This window comes from Octopus sinensis, linkage group LG19, assembly GCF_006345805.1.
Source record: "Octopus sinensis linkage group LG19, ASM634580v1, whole genome shotgun sequence".
NCBI classification, from domain to species: Eukaryota; Metazoa; Mollusca; class Cephalopoda; order Octopoda; family Octopodidae; genus Octopus; species Octopus sinensis.
Window position 1 is genome coordinate 13074472 of NC_043015.1, and position 18525 is coordinate 13092996.

The following is an 18525-nucleotide window of genomic DNA, read 5'->3' on the forward strand; positions in this document are numbered from 1 at the left end:
TCTTATGAAACTGTCCCCTCTCTCCTTGATTCACTGTCTATATCCTCTCTTATACTCACCTTATATCTGGAGATAATTTGGCATCTCATCACCACTATCTTACCTTCCTTCAAGCTACTCCCACCCTTATATGATACAGTGAGGTGGATAGTCATGTATCCCCTCTTTAGCAAGACACTTGTGCTTGTCCTTCTATTATACTTTAGCTTCTTAATGTCTGGTGTAAAATCACTGCCCCCCCCCCATCAAATACTTCCTCCCACTTAGTTGAAGGGACTTTCCCCTTTTCTTTTATCTTGTTCTTTTCTCACCTTGCAAGTTAATTGGTGTCCTCACCAGTGCTGGTGGTAAAGAAAAAAGAGTACCCAGTACACTCTGTAAATTGGTTGGCATTAGGAAGAGTATTCAGCCATAGAAACTATGTCAAAGCTGACATTGGAACTTAATGTGATCCTGCAGCTTGCCTGACTCTTGTCAAACTATCTGACCTGGAAAATGGACATTGAATGATGATGACTCTTGAGAAAAAAAGAATTTATCATTGAAAGAAAAAAATGTTCTGAACTTTTGAAATGACTATATACAGACATTGGTACATGTATTGAATAATGATTGGATTCCTAAAACTAGTTTGAAATGTGATTTCTTTGAAATATTTAACTGTGCTTTTCTTCTGAATATAAAGTAGTAAAAATTTGAAATGAATATTGATAACAGCAATGCAATAAATAACCTATAACTACAATATTAGCTAGATGAAATGATATACATTCTTTTAAAACTAGGAAGAAAAAGCAAAAACAAAAAACAAACTATACTGCTGACTTTCATGTGTGAAACTACTTTCTTTATCCTTTGATCATTATAATGAACTTATTTGCATATGAAAGTTATTGTTTTTATCTAATTTTATAATTTTATATCAATGTTACCATTCATTCTAGTATAGATAAACTGGTGCAACATTGCAAATATTTGCATTTGCATATGACTGGTAGTTGTTCATGTTATTTATTTTTATAGTGCAAGTGGATGCTTTTTCTGTTACTAACAATTCCATTCCAAGATGGGAGTGACATTTATTTCCAGTTCAGGAAGTAAAACAGATATTTGTCAATTGTATGGTAGTTATTATTAAACATTAAGCTTGCTGTAGCTGTCATCATCATTATCACTGCCATCACCACCATCACATCATCATCACCATCACTACCCTCACCATCATCTTCACCATCTTAGTGCTTGACATCATGATGAATATACTCAGTCTGTTCTCTATGATAGTAGTTAAGGATAGAAACAATAACAATACCAGCTTGCTATCCTCATCCAAAGCTTCTTCAAGTATGATGCAGAATTGAGACATGTCTAACTCCTGTCAACATAGCAAAATATATGATTCAGATTTTATGATGATGATGGTGAATTTTAAGTACTACTCAGTTTTGCTGTTTAGCTACTTAATTTTTGAAGAAATAATTAGATATTTTAATGACATTTTCACTATTTTAAAAATGGTTGGATTTCTTAATCATAATTCTTTCTAAATTAAATTACAATTTATATATATTTTATCATATATTAAATAAATACAATTTTAAATATTGGAAGATTTAACGGATTTACTTTGATTTTTATTTATAGTTAATTTAATTTTTCTGTAGTTGCTTGCTGAAAGCATTACTATTTATTTATTTATTTACACACACACACACACACACACATGCTTGCTGAAAGGGTTACTATATATATATGCTTATTGAAAGGTTTACTCTGTGTGTGTGTGTGTGTGTGTGTGTGTGTGTGTGTGTATATATATATATATATGTATATAATCAAAATAAGCAACAAGGATATGTTTATTTTGATTTTAATCCCCTTATTCCTTAATTTGAAATTGTATGGATAATACCGTACTAAATTCTGGTGCCTCAATTTAAGTACCATATTCATCTGAATCAATATATATATATATATATATATATATATGCTTGCTGAAAGGGTTACTATGTATATATCATCATCATTGTTTAACATCCACTTTCCGTACTGGCATGGGTTGGATGGTTTGACTGATGGCTGGCAAGCCAGAAGGCTGCACCAGGCTCCAATCTGATCTAGCAGAATTTCTACAGCTGGATACCCTTCCTAACGCCAACCACTCTGAAAGTGTAGTAGGTGCTTTTTACATGCCACCGGCATGGTCAGTCAGGTAGTACTGTCATTGATCACACTCAAATTTTGTTTTTCACATGCCACTGACAGAGGAGCCAGTCAGGCAACACTGGCAATGATCATGCTTGAATGGTGCTTTTTACACACCACTGGCAGGGGACCCAGTCAGGCGGCATTGGCAGCAATCATGCTCAAATGGTGCTTTTAACGTGCCACTGGCACTGGTGCCAATCAGGCGGTACTGTCATCAGCTATGACAATGATTTCACTTGCCTCAACAGGTCTTTGCAAGTGCAGTTTATTGCCCAATGATTGAATAGCACTCTTAAATGGCTCAGGCCATGGTTATGGTCTCACTTGGCTTGCCGGGTCTTCTCAAGCACAGCATATCTCCAAAGGTCTTGGTCATCTGTCATTACCTCAGTGAGGCCCAATGTTTGAAGATCATGCTTCACCACCACATCCCAGGTCTTCCTGGGTCTACCCCTTCCACAGGTTCCATCTACTGCTAGGGTGTGACACTTTTTCACACAGCTGCTCTCATCCATTCACAACACATGACCATACCAGTGCAGTTGTCTGTCTTGCTCACCACATCTGATGCTTCTTAACTCCATCTTTTCTCTAAGGGCATTTACACTCTGTCGAGTATGCACACTGACATTACACATCCATCGGACCATACTGGCTTCATTCCTTGCAAGCTTATGCATGTCCTCAGCAGTCATGGCCCATGTTTCACTGCCATGTAGCATGGTTGTTCACACACATGCGTCATACAGTCTACCTTTTACTCTGAGCGAGAGGCCCTTTGTCGCCAGCAGAGACAGGAGCTCTCTAAACTTTGTCCAGGCTATTCTTATTCTAGCAGCTACACTTTCAGAGCATCAACCCCTACTACTGACTTGGTTACCTAGGTAACAGAGCCTATCAACTACTTCTAGTTTTTTCCCCTGGAATATGATGGAAGCTGTTTTCTGCACATTTTCAGTGTTTATTGCTCCTGAACATTTGCCACTAGCTTCCCAGTTAGCCTTCCTTTGATATTGCTGTGTCCATAGCTTACACTGGGTACATCTTATGGAGTTTCTACTGATGCCTTTTCTACAGATCAAGCAGGGCCATCTACTTGAAGGGATTTGTGGTTTGTCTGCCTTCCTACTTATTAAGACTTTTGGTTTTTGCTAGGTTGACTCTAAGACCCTTTGATTCTAGTCCTTGCTTCCACACCTGAAACTTCTCAAGTTCTGATAGTGACTCAGCTATTAGAGCAAGGTCATCAGCATAGAGAAGCTCCAAGGTGCATCTTGTCTTGAATTCCTCTGTTATTGCCTGGAAGACTATGATGAATAAGAGGGAGCTAAGGACTGATCCTTGGTGCACCCATACCCCTACCCAGGATTTTTCACTGTATTCGTTGCCATCCCTCACCTTACTGACAGTATCCCTGTACATGGCTTGTACATCTCTCACTAACCACTCATCTATCCCTAGTTTCCTCATTGACTACCAGATAAGGGATTGGGGGTCCCTGTCAAAGGCTTTCTCCATGTCAATGAAAGCCAGGTACAGAGGTTTATCTTTGGCTAGGTATTTCTCCTGCATCTGTCTTACCAGAAATATAGCATCAGTGGTACTTTTCCCTGGCACAAACCCAAACTGCATCTCATCTAAACTGACTCTCTCCCTAATTAGCTGGGCTATGACCCTCTCTATGACTTTCATTACCCGATCCAATAACTTGCTACCTCTGAAATTATTTGGATCTAATGCATCACCTTTACCTTTGTAGCAGTTGACTATGGTGCTGCTACACCAGTCATTGGGTATGACTCCTTCATGTATCACCTGATTGACTATACAGGTGACTAGGACTATAGCCGACACCGCCAGATATTTTAAGCACCACTGCGGTGATTCCTGATGGGCTGGGGGGGGGGGGCTTTCCCTGTCTTCATACCCTTAATTGTTTAATCTACCAAGGTACTGTCAATTCGGATAGCTGTTGGGTCAACATTCAGCAGACTCTCTCCCATTCATTCTCTTCATTTAGCAACATGCTTGCTGAAAGGGTTACCCCCCCCCACTCTCTCTCTCTCTCTGAAAGGGTTACTATGTATATATATACATATATGCTTGCTGAAAGGGTTACTATGCACACACAAATTTCCATTAAGCAAATCTTTATTTCAAAATGTTATTTTTATTTTGTATATAATAGCTAATAAAATTTGCTGTCTTGATAAAATCTTATCTAAATTCCTATTTACTTTATCAAAAAGTTATTTTCAAATTCTCTTTGATTTTTCTTATTCTTTATTATTTTAGAAAAATTTATTATTGACTGTTACCATCACTTACAGCAAGATATATGATATTTTTGTTATTGCATTCGATATATTTTACACTATAATTCTGAAGATAATATATTTTCTCTGAGATATGTAAGGTTTTGTAATTAGTTTACAGTGCACTCATTACTCATCATTCATTTTTGCAAAAGGAAAAAGAAAAAGAAACTATTTTTGTAGATAATTGAAAAAGAAAGAATTTTTACTTATAAAAATATCAATTCTTTCTTCCCATCATCAAAAAATTCTGTCTTATGGAAATACTTAAATTAAGATATATCATGCATAGTAATGGTTATGAAAATATGTTCAGTCTATTCTAGACACTATGGTGAGGGCCATATTGATGTCAGAATGCAAGAGGATGGTAATACTTTTTATTTTATATTAATTTCATTTATCAATTCTTTATTAGAAAAGTTCTAGCTCAGAATGAAAATGTAACATTTCAATATATTAGATTGTAATTTTAAATTGAATGTTAAAGAAAAATGTTGGAAAATGATAAAGCAAACTTGCTGTAAAGGAGTGTTGGTTATATATAATGAAACAATGTAGATACAAATTGTTGACTACAGGGATATCGGGATGAGGAGAAGAGAAGTATTTGCTTTCTACACACATCAGTTTATTACTTATAGTTTTGAAATGCATAACATATGATAGATGTACCTCAAATCTGGATAGAAGACATATTTTAACTTAATGTGCCTAAAATTAACAATTTTCTCATTGAGCTTTGCCACAATTATCCATTTTTATAAAGATTGTCAATTTCCAGAAATAACTAGCTTAAATAACTAGTTTAAAAGAAATAGCCAACCCAAAACAAAAATCTCCTTGCCTTATTCTTTACTGATAAAATTACCATCCACAAGTTCAGTTTTTTTACAGCTTGCTGTATTCAAAATCTGAAACTTATTGAATTTCTTTTATTGAATAATTATTATTGGCTCGACTTGCCCTGACACTAAATATAATCATAAATTTTGTTATGTGTTGCACCATAGTATAGCAAGGAATTCCTTTTTGAATGTTATGTACCTTTGTGTCATTGGGAACTTAAACATGAATTTGATATTTTCATGGAGTAGAGGTGTTTTCTGATATGTGTAGTTTTTTATATTTTTCCATATTTTTGAATGATTTAAAAAAAATTACATTCATTTTATCATTTATTCTGTTTAAAACAAATTCCAAGTTTACACAGAAAACAATTGCAAACAATGTAGTACATTTTGTCTGGTCCAGTATTGTGATAGTTGTACATGCATGTTTTAGAGTCATAGATATTTATAGATAGCTGTTGATTTTTGTCTGTTGGTTGGCTATGGCTACTATGAACAACATTATAGACCTCTTGGCAAATCAGTGCACTGAGCTCTATATTTATTTACTGACAGCAAACTACAGCACACCTGGATTAGAATTTGGTCCGTTTTATCTGACTTGTTAGCAGAATTACTTTTAAGGAAAAGTTATTTTTTATATGCAAAACTGTGTTTAGTGTTTAACATTTAGTTTTACAGCAGAGTAATTATGGGGTTAAAATTTCTTTAGTAAAACCAAATATAAAAATGCTAAGAATTAAGATATCTTGCTGTACAATATTTTATGTAATTAACTACTTTTAAAGTTGAACTGATGTATAGTATTTTATAGAGATTAAGAAATACAAATAAAAACTAATAGCTTTAAGAGGTTCTTTCTAATTTACCTTAACATGTATTTATTGATTCAAGAAAATCAAAATTTATAAAAGGATTGAATGTCTGAAAATTACAAAGCCATCACTAAAGATCCATTACAACTAAGAAGTAAAACGATCTGGGTGGAACAGGAATATTAGTTTGTAAAGATGTAAGTAGGGAGTTTTTGTAATGAGAAGAATGGTAAGAACACTTAGTTGGTTTAGAAAAATGTTTGAGCATAGTTTTACAGTTTTTTTTCTTGGCATTTTATTTCACTTTTTGTTGTGTGACTTTTTTTCTCTTCAAGATAAAGCAATTTGAAATGCAATCCTATTTTGTGAGAATTGAATGTTTCCATTTTATAATTTACAATTTTAGTTGGAATGTTTAGGTTTGGAGGGATAAATTAACCGATTTTCTGGATATTAAAGAGAATTAATCGAAATAAAAATCTGAAATTTTAAACAGACAAATTCTAAACAGAGAAAAAGAGTCTGATTTTATAGTTTGTAATTATTTTGTCCAGGTGAACTGAATATTAATGAATATAATTTTATAAAACCAACAGAAAGACAGCTGAACTAGTATGAGTGTAGCATGTAAATGAATTATGCTTCCAAGATAAAAGTCTGTGGAAAACTTGAATGTGTAAACCAAAGGAAATATCTATTTGAAGCCTTTCAATATATGCTAGCACAGAAAAATGGACATTAAAATGAAAATGTTGCTTATGATAATAATGAAGACTTTATAAATATATATAAAATATGGAATAAATTATTGTAGATGTGCACATGCAACTTACTTTATTGAAAGCTTTCCTATAGAACATCAAGGAGATATTTTTTTATCAAAGCTGTAAAATTGGATTAGATCTCATGTAAATTATATTACTTTTATATTACTCAAAATTTAATGAGTAGCTGTTATTTGTATTTTTTTTCTTTTTGTAGTATTTTTTTTCTCTGAAAGAGTTAACCAGATAATTTTACTGATGGAAAAGTGATAGGTTTTATTGTAATTACATATCTATATTTTTGAGATGTGTCTTTGTTAACTTGAGATTATCTCCTCTTTTGAATTTAATATCCTACATTTTGATCTGTTTCTAAATTAAAACTTATGTAAAACTTGCATCTATAACATGTTTGTTGCAGGCGTGGCAGTATGGTTAGGAAGCTTGCTACAAAAAGATGTGGTCTCAGGTTCAGTCCCACTGCATGATATCTTGGGCAAGTGTCTCCTACAATGGCCAAAGCTTTGTGAATGGATTTGGAAGAGAGAAAATGAAAGATGCCTATTGTGTGTGTGTGTGTGTGTGTGTACCTTTGTCTTGACATCAATTGATTGTTGCAGACAAACATCACTGTCATACAAACAATGGTGTTTGTTTTTAGTCTTCTATGAAAAACATATCTGGCCAAGGGGAAATATTAACTTACCTGAAACCAGATGAAGCTTGGTGACAGGAAGAGCATCTAGCCATAGAAAATCTGCCTCAACAAAATTCTGATTGACACAAGCAAGATTCAAAAGTTGATGTTAAATGTTGATGATGTTACAGAACTATGATATGTTAGATATGAGCATTAAAACCTTCAATTAAATAGTGTTCTAAATTATACCAGCCAAAAGATGCTCATACTTCAAAATGTTATGTAATATGAAAAACCCAAAATCAATTGTCCTGGAAATTCAAACTTCTCAAATTACATTGTATTTCCTCTTTGGAAATTCAAAGATTACCAGATTAAAATAGCAAATATAAATTTATGTTGTATAGTATTTGATATACCTGTATTTGTCAATGTTGCTCACAGAGATATTTTTCAGAGCTCATTTTTGTTTAGTAAAATTCTTCATAACTTTTAGTCCAGTATTCTGTTGATCTTATGAATCTACTACTTTCAATGATATAGTTTATGGCTAAGTCAAAGGAGGAAGAACAGCAATATCAACCTAAGAATGCTCTCCATGATTAGTGCAAAGGAGAAAAGGGAAGAAAACAACTTAGCAATAGGAAGTAGTACATCAAAATATCAAGTTTCATGACTAGAGACTTGGGCCAAATACAATAGAGTGGGCTCTGCTAAAGGCTATCAATAATCAAGGGGCAGCATTAAACTAGGTAATGTATAAGTTCACCACATTGATTTAAAATTTTGACAGAAGGCCAGCAATTTCTTCCCTGAAATTGCTGCCAGCTCACTGCCTTACCTTGATACATCAATTCAGTTTGGCTCACAGATTTTTTAATTATTTTTTTTTAAATAACAGTTTGAAACTTTGTATACTGGTGTAATTTTTCACACTGAATACGGCTTACTTTCAACATTTTTGACAAAATTTCGTATTTTAGAAGTTATCTCATATTAAAGTTGTTGTATTTGGGTAATTTTAACCAATCAATGACGTGTATTCAGCTGAAGAAATCTACTGCTGTTTGTGATAGTAAACGAAGTGCAACAACCTCCAGGTCATCTCTACTAAATGTCAACGCTCTGAGGTTGACTTTGCCTTTCATCCTATTGGGGTCAATGAAATAAGTATCAGTTGAGCACAAGGCCAGCAATTTCTTCCCTAAAATTTGCTGGCCTTGTGTCAAAATTTGAAATCAATATTAACGTATCAATGTGGTGAATTTACCCACTATCTGGTTTAACACTGCCCCTTGGTCATTTATAGCCTTTAGCAGAGTCACTACTTCCTATTGCTAGGTTGTCTTCTGCCATTTTCCCCTTGCACTAATCATGGAGAGCCTTCTTAGGTTGCGAATGCTGTTCTTCCTCCTTTGACTTAGTCATAAACTATATCATTGAAAGTAGTGGATTCATAAGATCAATAAAATTCTGGACTAAAAGTTAGGAAGAATTTTGCTCAACAAAAATGAGCTCCGAAAAATAGCTCTGTGAGCAACATAGACAATTACAGGTATATCAAATACTATACAACATAAATTCTTGATTTATGAAATTGTCTCTGCCTTTAGAGGATGTGCCATAATTACCAAATGGCAATTAAAAGCAGTGCCATATGAAAAGGGAAGATAATCTCAAGACTCAAAAATTCTCCAATGTAGATATACCAAAGAAAGGGACAGGCTTATTGTCTAGAGATAAAAGAAAAGTTGTGGACACATGCTTCTTCTTCAATAGTTATCATCTACACAACTATTGTCCAACCTTATTTCCACTAGCCAAGACACTTAGATATGCACTAAAAGAGTAGAACATGTTTAAGAAGGTAATTTGTATAATTTAAAAATGTGCCAAGAGAAATAACTCGGAGTGGCCAGTGGCATGTATTTGAACAACATAGACAAATAACGGTATCCTTTCCCTTTTTTTTATGTCCAAATTGTGTTTTCAATAAAATGAGTGTCAGTAATGTACTGTCCTGATTTCAGTTGCTTACTTGCAAATATTTTAGTTTTTATATAATTGATTATTTTTCAAATAACATTTTAAAAAACTACTTCTTAAACCATTTTAATTTGATTGTGCCTTATTGTCACATGAAATAAATGTTTCTACACTTAAAGAAACATGTAAATGGGAAAAAAATGATAATCTGGATTTAAGGAATGACAATGAAGTACTTACATTGAAGTTTATGACATATGATAAATTGATTTATTAAGAAAAGCTAAATAACATCTTACTGCTTCTGTTTCTGTGAACAGATTGTCTTATTTTGTATTCTCTGTTTCAGAACAAAATTATTATTTATTGTTTTAGATTGTTGTGGATTTTGTGCACTAACTACAACATAATCTGAATAGAGTGTGACAAAAAGGAACTCATGCATAGTCATGTGGTTAATAATTTTATAGCCAAGTGGTTCTGGATTCAATCCCACTGCACATCACACTGGGAAAATTCTTTCTAATGTAGTCTTGAACTGATCAGTACTTTTATTTAAATCTGGTGAACTGAAACTGTGTAGAAGCCGTGTGTGTGTGTCTGTGTGTATGCTCACGTGCATCTGTGTGTGAGCGTACCTCATCATTTTTATGTCCGTTGTCCCATAGCATACGATGCACCTGTCAGTCATGTGACAAGTCAGTTCTTTTGTTCTTTCTATAAGTAACTACTCTAATATATGAGTAAGCACGATATACATAAGTAGAAGTCTAGCTGTGAATGTGTTTCATGAGTGCATAGTTTAATATACAATATGTGCATGTGTGTATGTATAATATTATTTTGTCTTTGAGTATATCCATGTTTCATGAGTGCATAGCTAGCTCTCAGAATGCATGTGTACAGGGTTATGCATATGTGTGGGCATTAATATTTGGGTCTTTGTGTCCACCCCTTCCATATTGTGTGCTTTGGATGGGTCTTCCCCAGTATTGTATCTGGTTACTAACACTGTCTTTTGTTATTTCCTTCATTTCTACTCAATCTATCTCTTCCATAATTCCTTCCACCTGGTTTACCTATATGTAATTTATTCTTTAAAGCCTTTTTAATGCTTCATGTTAGAAATATATTTGGGAAATAACCTGGATGAAAATCAGTTTTGACATAATGTTAGTTTAAAAATTTGGATGATGAAAGCTAATGCTAAGAACAATATAGTCTAGTTTCATTGTCACATTCACTTTTCAAATGAACAGCTATTCAAGGTGATCTGCTGTTGTTCAGCTTAAATGCACACCTTCTGTTACATCTTGGCAAATTCCCATATATTTCATACAGCTTGTTAATTGTTATTTTAAATTAATATATTCTATGCAAAATGAACTGGAAGAATAGTGGAATGTGGTCTAAGATAAGCATTAATAAGAGGTTTATTTGCCCCAGTTTTAATACTGACATGAGTGTCTTTGTAAGTGGTGATGGTGGGAAAGCAAATCAATGTTTGTTTACTAAACAGTATTGCCTTACAATTTGATCTTTATTTATCTGAAACTTATTCTGAGATTATTATCTTTTAATATAAAGATGCAATCATGTTCTATTTTTAGTTTGAGATGTCTTTCAATCAATTTTTACACTTCAGAAGTATTTCACATTTGCAACATTTAACCTTTTATTCAAATATAGATTACAATATCCATTTCATAATTATGTACTTTATATTCTGCTGAATTAGTATGATAGTGCCAAGCAACATTTAGAATAGCTCTTTTAGATATCTTCTCAGTAAGCTAAGTCATTCAGTATTATAAGTAAAATTTTGGCAGTGAAATGGAATAAATGCTAAAACACCAAGCCAATTCTTTCTTTTGAGTTCAAATCCCACTGTGGTTAAACTTCATTTTTCTTCCTTATATGCTTAATAAAATAAGTACCTGTAAATATATTGAACTGACTTAAGTTCTACCCTAAAAATGTAAGAGATTTAAAAATTTTATATATATAATGAAGTTTCCGTAATACAAAATGCAAATTAAACACTTTCACAACCCTCCTCTTGAATGTCATTTCCCTGGAACTTCTATTTAATTATCAGTTATCAACCACCCAAGCTGACTGAAGCTAGTCTTGTCCAGTTATTCTTACGGTTACTCTACAACACTAGAGATTGTGTGAACTGTCTCTTCCCAACAAACTAAAAGCATTAAAAAAAAATGAAAAATTTTGAGACTTTGCAAAAGATTTGAGAAATAGAGTTCAGTTACTCTTGCAATCATTTATGTGTAAAAATAATAAAGTTAAATTATTGGTAACTGAAGTAGAATGAAATGATTTTTATCCAGTTAGCAGCTGTTTAAATAATTTGAAAGGAAGTCTTGCAGTTTTGAGAGCATTTTATAAGATTAAATTTAGATATTGTATTTAACTTGAATTCATAACTCCCTCAGTTTTTTCATACTAGATTTTTCTCTCTTTTTTTAATTCCAATTTCACAGGTAAAAATATTTTATAGGTAATGCTTGCATTCAAATTTTGTCTACAGCAAAATCACTTTTATAATGTTTTGCTCATTTACTGATGGACAGCTAGAAAAATTACATTATGAATTAGACTAAAATAAAATAAACAGGAAATATCTTAGCAATGTTTAAACAGGAAAAAATGTTTTCATATCAAATTTGTATTGAAAGAATTGAATATTTCAAGACTTTGATAATAGAAAGTCTTTTAGTGATGTTGTTACAATTTTATTGAATTTTACCTTAATAAAATTAGTTTTTCTCTAGGAGAGTACTTCACATCAAGTAAAAAAATCAATTACTTTGAATCATATTTCATACTTTCTTTTTCATTATCTTAATTTGTATATTTTTCTTTTTCATAATATTTCAAATTTTAGAAAATTTAATCAAGATATTAATTCTGGTAATATTATACATGCACTGCCTGATTGTATCACTCATATTACTGTGTTATGTCATTATAATTGCTTGTCAGTTTGAAGATTGCTTTCTAAATTATTCTACCTTTGCAAAAAATACACAGCAAAAATATAAAATATGAAATTAAGTGAAATTAATACTTAATTATTTTAAAGAATATTTTTGTTGAAGTAATAAATAAGTTTGTCAGATCACTTCATATATTTGATCCATAGTCTCAGTTACATCTACCTTACTTTAGAATTATCTCATTCTTGTTATAACTGTTGGCACAAAAGCATCAGCCACATGCAAACTAAATATATTAGCCTAAGATATGAAGTGCATTTATGAAGAGAGTCCTTGAAATTATCATTCTGAGGGTTGACATCATAAGCTAGTCTTTTTTTTTTTCTGCAAAGTGTGCAGAAGCAGTCTTGAAGTATAAACTTACTTATCAACAACATATCTCTAAAGTTCCCAACTTTCCTTTAAACATTTGGCCTCAGATGTTCTATGCTTCTCTGTTGCCCTCACATATATGATGTAGCCAAAGCATTACTAGGCTTCCTCCTCAAAACTATAGTAGGAAAATCTGTGGTATGCATTTATAGCAAGGTAGTCAGGGACACTGAATAAGAGACATGTTACTGTAACAATCCTAATATGGACCAATGATTTCTTGTTTAGTTACTATGTATAGTTGATTTTATTATACTTAAAAAAAATAACCAACATTTTCTTCATAAAGTAAATTTATTGTATTGTGCCTCAAACTGTTAGTGATGTATCTATAAAGGTCAAATAGATAAATAAATATATGATTTAATATATATTTTTTTGCAAGATTCTTGATGTGAATTCGTGTGTTTTAACAGATATTATTGTATTTGGGGATGGTCATGTTGCCAGTTTAGCCGGTGAAAACACATGCACTATATATCTGGTGTTCCCTTGCTTCAGCTTTATTTTATATTAATTGTATTTTGGCCAGAGTTCTTTTGTCACACTTCTGCGACCTCATCAGTGGTCCTTTGCTTTCTTCTTCCTTTTTTGTGTGTCTCTCCTTACTAACAATCTGCCATTTTGTATTCCCATTGTATGTGTCTTTATTTGCACATGCGTATATCCTTGTGTATGTCTATGTTTAGTAAGTGTGTGTGTGTGTGAGTGAGTGTGCCTGCATTATCAGTATCTCCAGTTTATACGTGTTTGTTTAATTTACTTTTATTTTATTCATTTGTTTATATCTACTTACTTTTTCTTTTCTTTCTTTTTTTGCATTAATTTATTTTGTTTATGTATATAGTAATTCAATTCCATTTATTTATTTCATATTACTATCAGTTTATGGGTATTTTATTCTGTCATAGGTTGTGGTGTGTGGTGAGTGTGTGCTAGTGTTATCTTCTATTATGTGTGTAGATTCCGTAATTTGTGTAAGCGTTGCGTCTGTTCTATGTGTGGACAAGATTTTAACTTCTATGTTATTGAGTGAGCTCCTGTGTTCCTGCTCGGCATGCTGGTATAGAACCGATGAGCTCGTCTCTTCCTTAAGTTCCCTCCAATGTTCATTTACTTGCTCTCCTATGCTCTGTGCTATCTCCCTTACATATGTTGTCTTGTTACTGCACCATCCCTCTGTACATCTTATACTATAGACTACATTCCTAGCTTTACAGTTTGTCTGTGGGCTAAATCCACATACAATACAATTCAGGGAGTTCTACTAAAAGGTTCTACCGATTAGGGATTTGATAGGGTTACCTGGTCTTTCTACAACATTAATTCTTAGCTTAAGTTTGTCTAGGGTCTTTCTAAAGCAGTATGCCAGTTTACTTCTAGGGGTGGTGTTGATAAACAAGACACTTTGGTATTTGTGGCTATCGTACCATGATTTGACCTTCCCTATTTTCTTAATCCTTTCAATGGTGTTCCATGACTTGCTCCTATAGAGTGGGAAAATCCCATTCCTGTTGTTACGTATGATAGTTTCAAATTTCCTCATGGCTCCTTTGTATACTCTGATCCTTTCTCTATGACTGTATCCTGAGAACTGTAGGGTCGCACATGCAGGACACATTTCTCATTACTCTGATGAGGTCTGCCATCAATATATTGAATTTGGCATTGTCCACGATAGCTGAGTTCCAGTGGATCAGGTATTTGGAGGCTATAGGTTTGGCATAGTGTGAATGAAGGATTTGGGTTTTATTATTCCCACTTTCCAGCCAGAGTTTCGTATCTAGTACTGGTAGCCATGGTTAGGGTGTTTTATAGTGTAGTCTATCATAACCTTAATAATCTGGTGGATGGAGTTCGCTATTTGCTGGATGCTCTCCATAGTATTAGTTTCTATTTCTATTTCAAGAGTACTCTCTTGTGGGGATGCCTTTATCACTATGTTGATATCATCGACATAGCGAGAGTACATGTTCATGAGTATGGAGTTGTGTGTCAGGCGTTCTTTAAGCCTTCTGTCCCACCATACCATGAAAAGGTTGGCCACATCACTGGCGATACTAACGCCGATGGCTGCTCCCTCATTCTGGGCATATATTTTGTTGTTAAACTTAAACATGTGGCCTTTTAGAGTAATTTTTATACTAGCTCCTAGTGCATGTGCAATCATTTTCTTTACTTGATATTCATTTTCAGGGATCCGTATGGCTCTGGTCCATCCTCACCATCTCTCTATAAGGGTCTTCCTAGCCATAGATGTAATTGGGGGTGGGGGTCTACCTCTTAAACGTCTACTGGGGCAGAAACTTCTAAAGTTATGTTTGTCTAGATATTCATTGTCATATGTCAGTCTAAGTAGGAGGCCCAGTTCCTCTGTGTTGACATTGTGGAACTCCACTTTGCTCTCGCTGATCATCTCCACTCACTTCTGTACCACAAAATACATGTTGATAGATGGGTATAGTGATACCACGTCCATGCTACGCACTATATATCTTGTCAGGTTGCATGTGTTGTTATAGTCATTGATCCTACCGAGGAGATCTTCCATGCTGTCACAAACATCTGGTAACATCTGAATTATGGAGTGTATGATCATTGAGAGGAAGTAGGAGATCCTGTATTTGCTATTGATATTCATTTCAAACTCAATGTAATTTGCTACATATCAATAGGTTTATAATTTTAAAGCTCTAGTTTATTTGAAAAGTCATAGGAATATTTACATCAACATTTAACATCAGTTTTCCGTGCTGGCATGGTTGAATGGTTTGACAGGAACTGGCAAGGCCAGGAGCTGCACCAGGTTCCATTGTTTGTTTGGTTTGGTTTCTACTACTGGATGTCCTTCCTAATGCCAACTACTTAACAGAGTGTACTGGGTGCTTGTTTATGTGGAACTGTCACCAGTGCTTTTTACATGGCACCAGCACCCACAACAATGCTTTTTATGTGGCACCTTGGTTTTAGAATCTCAGTTCTGTTGTGATGGGTGGGTCTTTTTGAGTACAGCAATGCACTACATATCTTGATCCATATTAATTAATATTGTTCTGTTTATTTAGCATTATAACCAAACTTTGCTTGAAAGAAAAATACTCACTAAAAACTCATGATTCAGTCCATAATAACTGAGAAGATTTCTGGATTTATTTTATTTCACTGTTTTTTAGCAATAGGAGCCATTGTTACATCAGTAATTTATTTCTTCATATCATGGCAGTTATTGTTGCAGAACATGTGTGGAAACTACAATTACTCATGAAAGATGAGAAAATTAATTTGCTATAATCATTAGCACAACCCATTCTTTCTCAAGAAATGTGAGACTTCTTTGCCAGAAGAGATTATAGGTTTTCTAATTTCAGTTATTTTTAAAAATGATTAAGTTGAATGAATTGGTATATAACAATTAAAGAAAATGAGTGAGCTTGTCTATATTTACCACATTACCAAATGCAATATGCAGTTCTTAATATTGGTTGGTGTTATGTTGGGATAAACTGATTATAGATAAATTTGATTTAAAGCAATATTAGTTTTTATTTGACTAAAAGAAGGAAATTACGAATACCAAACTATTAGTATTGTTAAGAGGAAAGCAGCTTGCTGGTTTTATTTTTCTAAGTAGTGAATTTTTATCATATGAATAAGCTTAATCTCAAATATAATTAGCTTGCACAGTTTTGGGATTTAACCTAAAGCTCTTGTGTGCTTGCTTTGGGGTGTTGGCTTGAGTGTTTGTTTGTTTGCATGTTTACTTGCATATGTGAGTGTGTGTTTAATCTTGTGTTCCAGATAAGATATTTCCAAATTGTAATTCAGTTCTATCTGGCTTCTGATTGACTGCATACATCAGCAGTTTGGGAAGACAGGATATGGTGACGGTGTAAATTGCATTTTTCAAACTGTAACATGTTTGTTGACAACAACTGTGATTTATATATTGGGAAGATCTGTTTTGATGTTCATGAAAGAACATCACTAAAATCAGTCTCACTAGTTTACTAAGGCCTGTAATGGTCATGTATACAACCTTCTTCCTCACTAAACTATAGTTTGAATTAGTTTGCTTCTTTTGTTCAAGATTAGAATAAGGTGGTGAGTTTCTCTGTAAGCAAGGAGTTATGGAATTTTGATCAATTTCTAAGTATTAGTACCTTATCCAATATGGCTCATCTAATGCTGTTTATATCTCCTTTCTCTTAATTTCCAAATCTGCTTAAAAAAAACCTGGCAGGGTCAATGATTGCATGAGCTGTTGTTTTAATGCATCTGACATTGGAAGGCATACTCTGTAAGTCTTATATGTTTGATATATTGTGATACATTTGCTCTTTCAGGAGCAAAATTTTACATTTTAGCAAAGCAGCATCTATTAACTGCTATGGGATGTTATTGCCATTAGTAACACTATATTTACTGCTGTTAAAAGTAGAAGTTTACTGGTGATAAATAGCGAATAATGTTGTAGCAAGCAGTTATTTCTCATTCTCCAATACGATCTCAGTGGTATATCATTAGACAAGTATTCTATATGTGAGTACTTTCAATAAATTCTGAGATGTTAAATTCTAATAGCATCATATACATTAATGTTTCTCACATGCAACATATAATTTAAATACCACTTTCTTTACATATTTCATTTTCCATGCTCATGTGGGTGGGATGTGGGGATTTTCATTTACAGGCCTGGCTGTAAGAATTTTGCTTCTCAACCTCATGGTCCCAGGTTCAGTCCTCCTATGTGGTGCCTTGGGCAAGGGTTTTCTAGTGTAACCCAAGGCCAACTAAAGCCTTATGAGTGGATTTGGTTGACAGAAACTGATAGAAGCCTGTATATATATATACATAGATGTATATATATATACATTTGTGTTTTTGAATGTGCATGTTTGTGCATCCTTATCTCGATATTGTTGACAGTTGTAAATGAGTGTCACTGTCATACAAGCAGCGTTAGTCATTTCCAATATACTGCAAGGACATGAGAAGTATTAGCTTGTTTGAGGGTTAGCATCAAGAAGGGCACCTGGCCATAGAAAATCCTCCTCAGTAAACACTCTCTGGTTCATGCAACCTTGGAAAAGTGGATGATAAAATGGAAATTTTAGTAGAATTAAAAAAATGTTTTTCTTGTCAGGAAAAAACGTAGAGGAAGTGTGTGGTAGTTTAAATATATGTATTTGCTGTGAGGAAAGTGTGCAGTTCATGCAATGAGATCCAAATGATACATTTTAACCATATTATTAGCCCTCTTCTTCACTTCCTTGTTAAGTACCTGTAGCATGAAACAGAATCTCTCTTTCTTTATTTAAAACTACAGCATATAAAAAAAAATTATTCAAATTACGCTTCTTCGATTATTTGTTGCTGATGTACATCCTCCCCTGTGTTCTTTGATTCTGTATTTTACTTGAAGCAAGAATATTTATCTTCTTTACAACAATAGACACATTCGAACTTATGATCATGTGGCCAGTGCCTAACTTAACACCATTAATTAGATGTTCATTATGACTGGCAATAATTGTCATCTGAAACATGCTATTAAGGT

General features: G+C 33.5%; 1 protein-coding gene and 1 long non-coding RNA gene across 11 annotated transcripts in view; both read left to right on the forward strand.

Annotated features, from left to right (window-relative positions):
* LOC115222392 (transmembrane protein 65-like) overlaps positions 1-18525 on the forward strand; it is a 139050-nt gene that overhangs the window by 31896 nt on the left and 88629 nt on the right. The window lies entirely within an intron of this gene.
* Positions 7986-14752, forward strand: LOC118767130. The gene is made up of 3 exons (XR_005003032.1): positions 7986-7999; positions 11044-11054; positions 14558-14752. It is a non-coding gene; the product is annotated as an uncharacterized LOC118767130 (long non-coding RNA).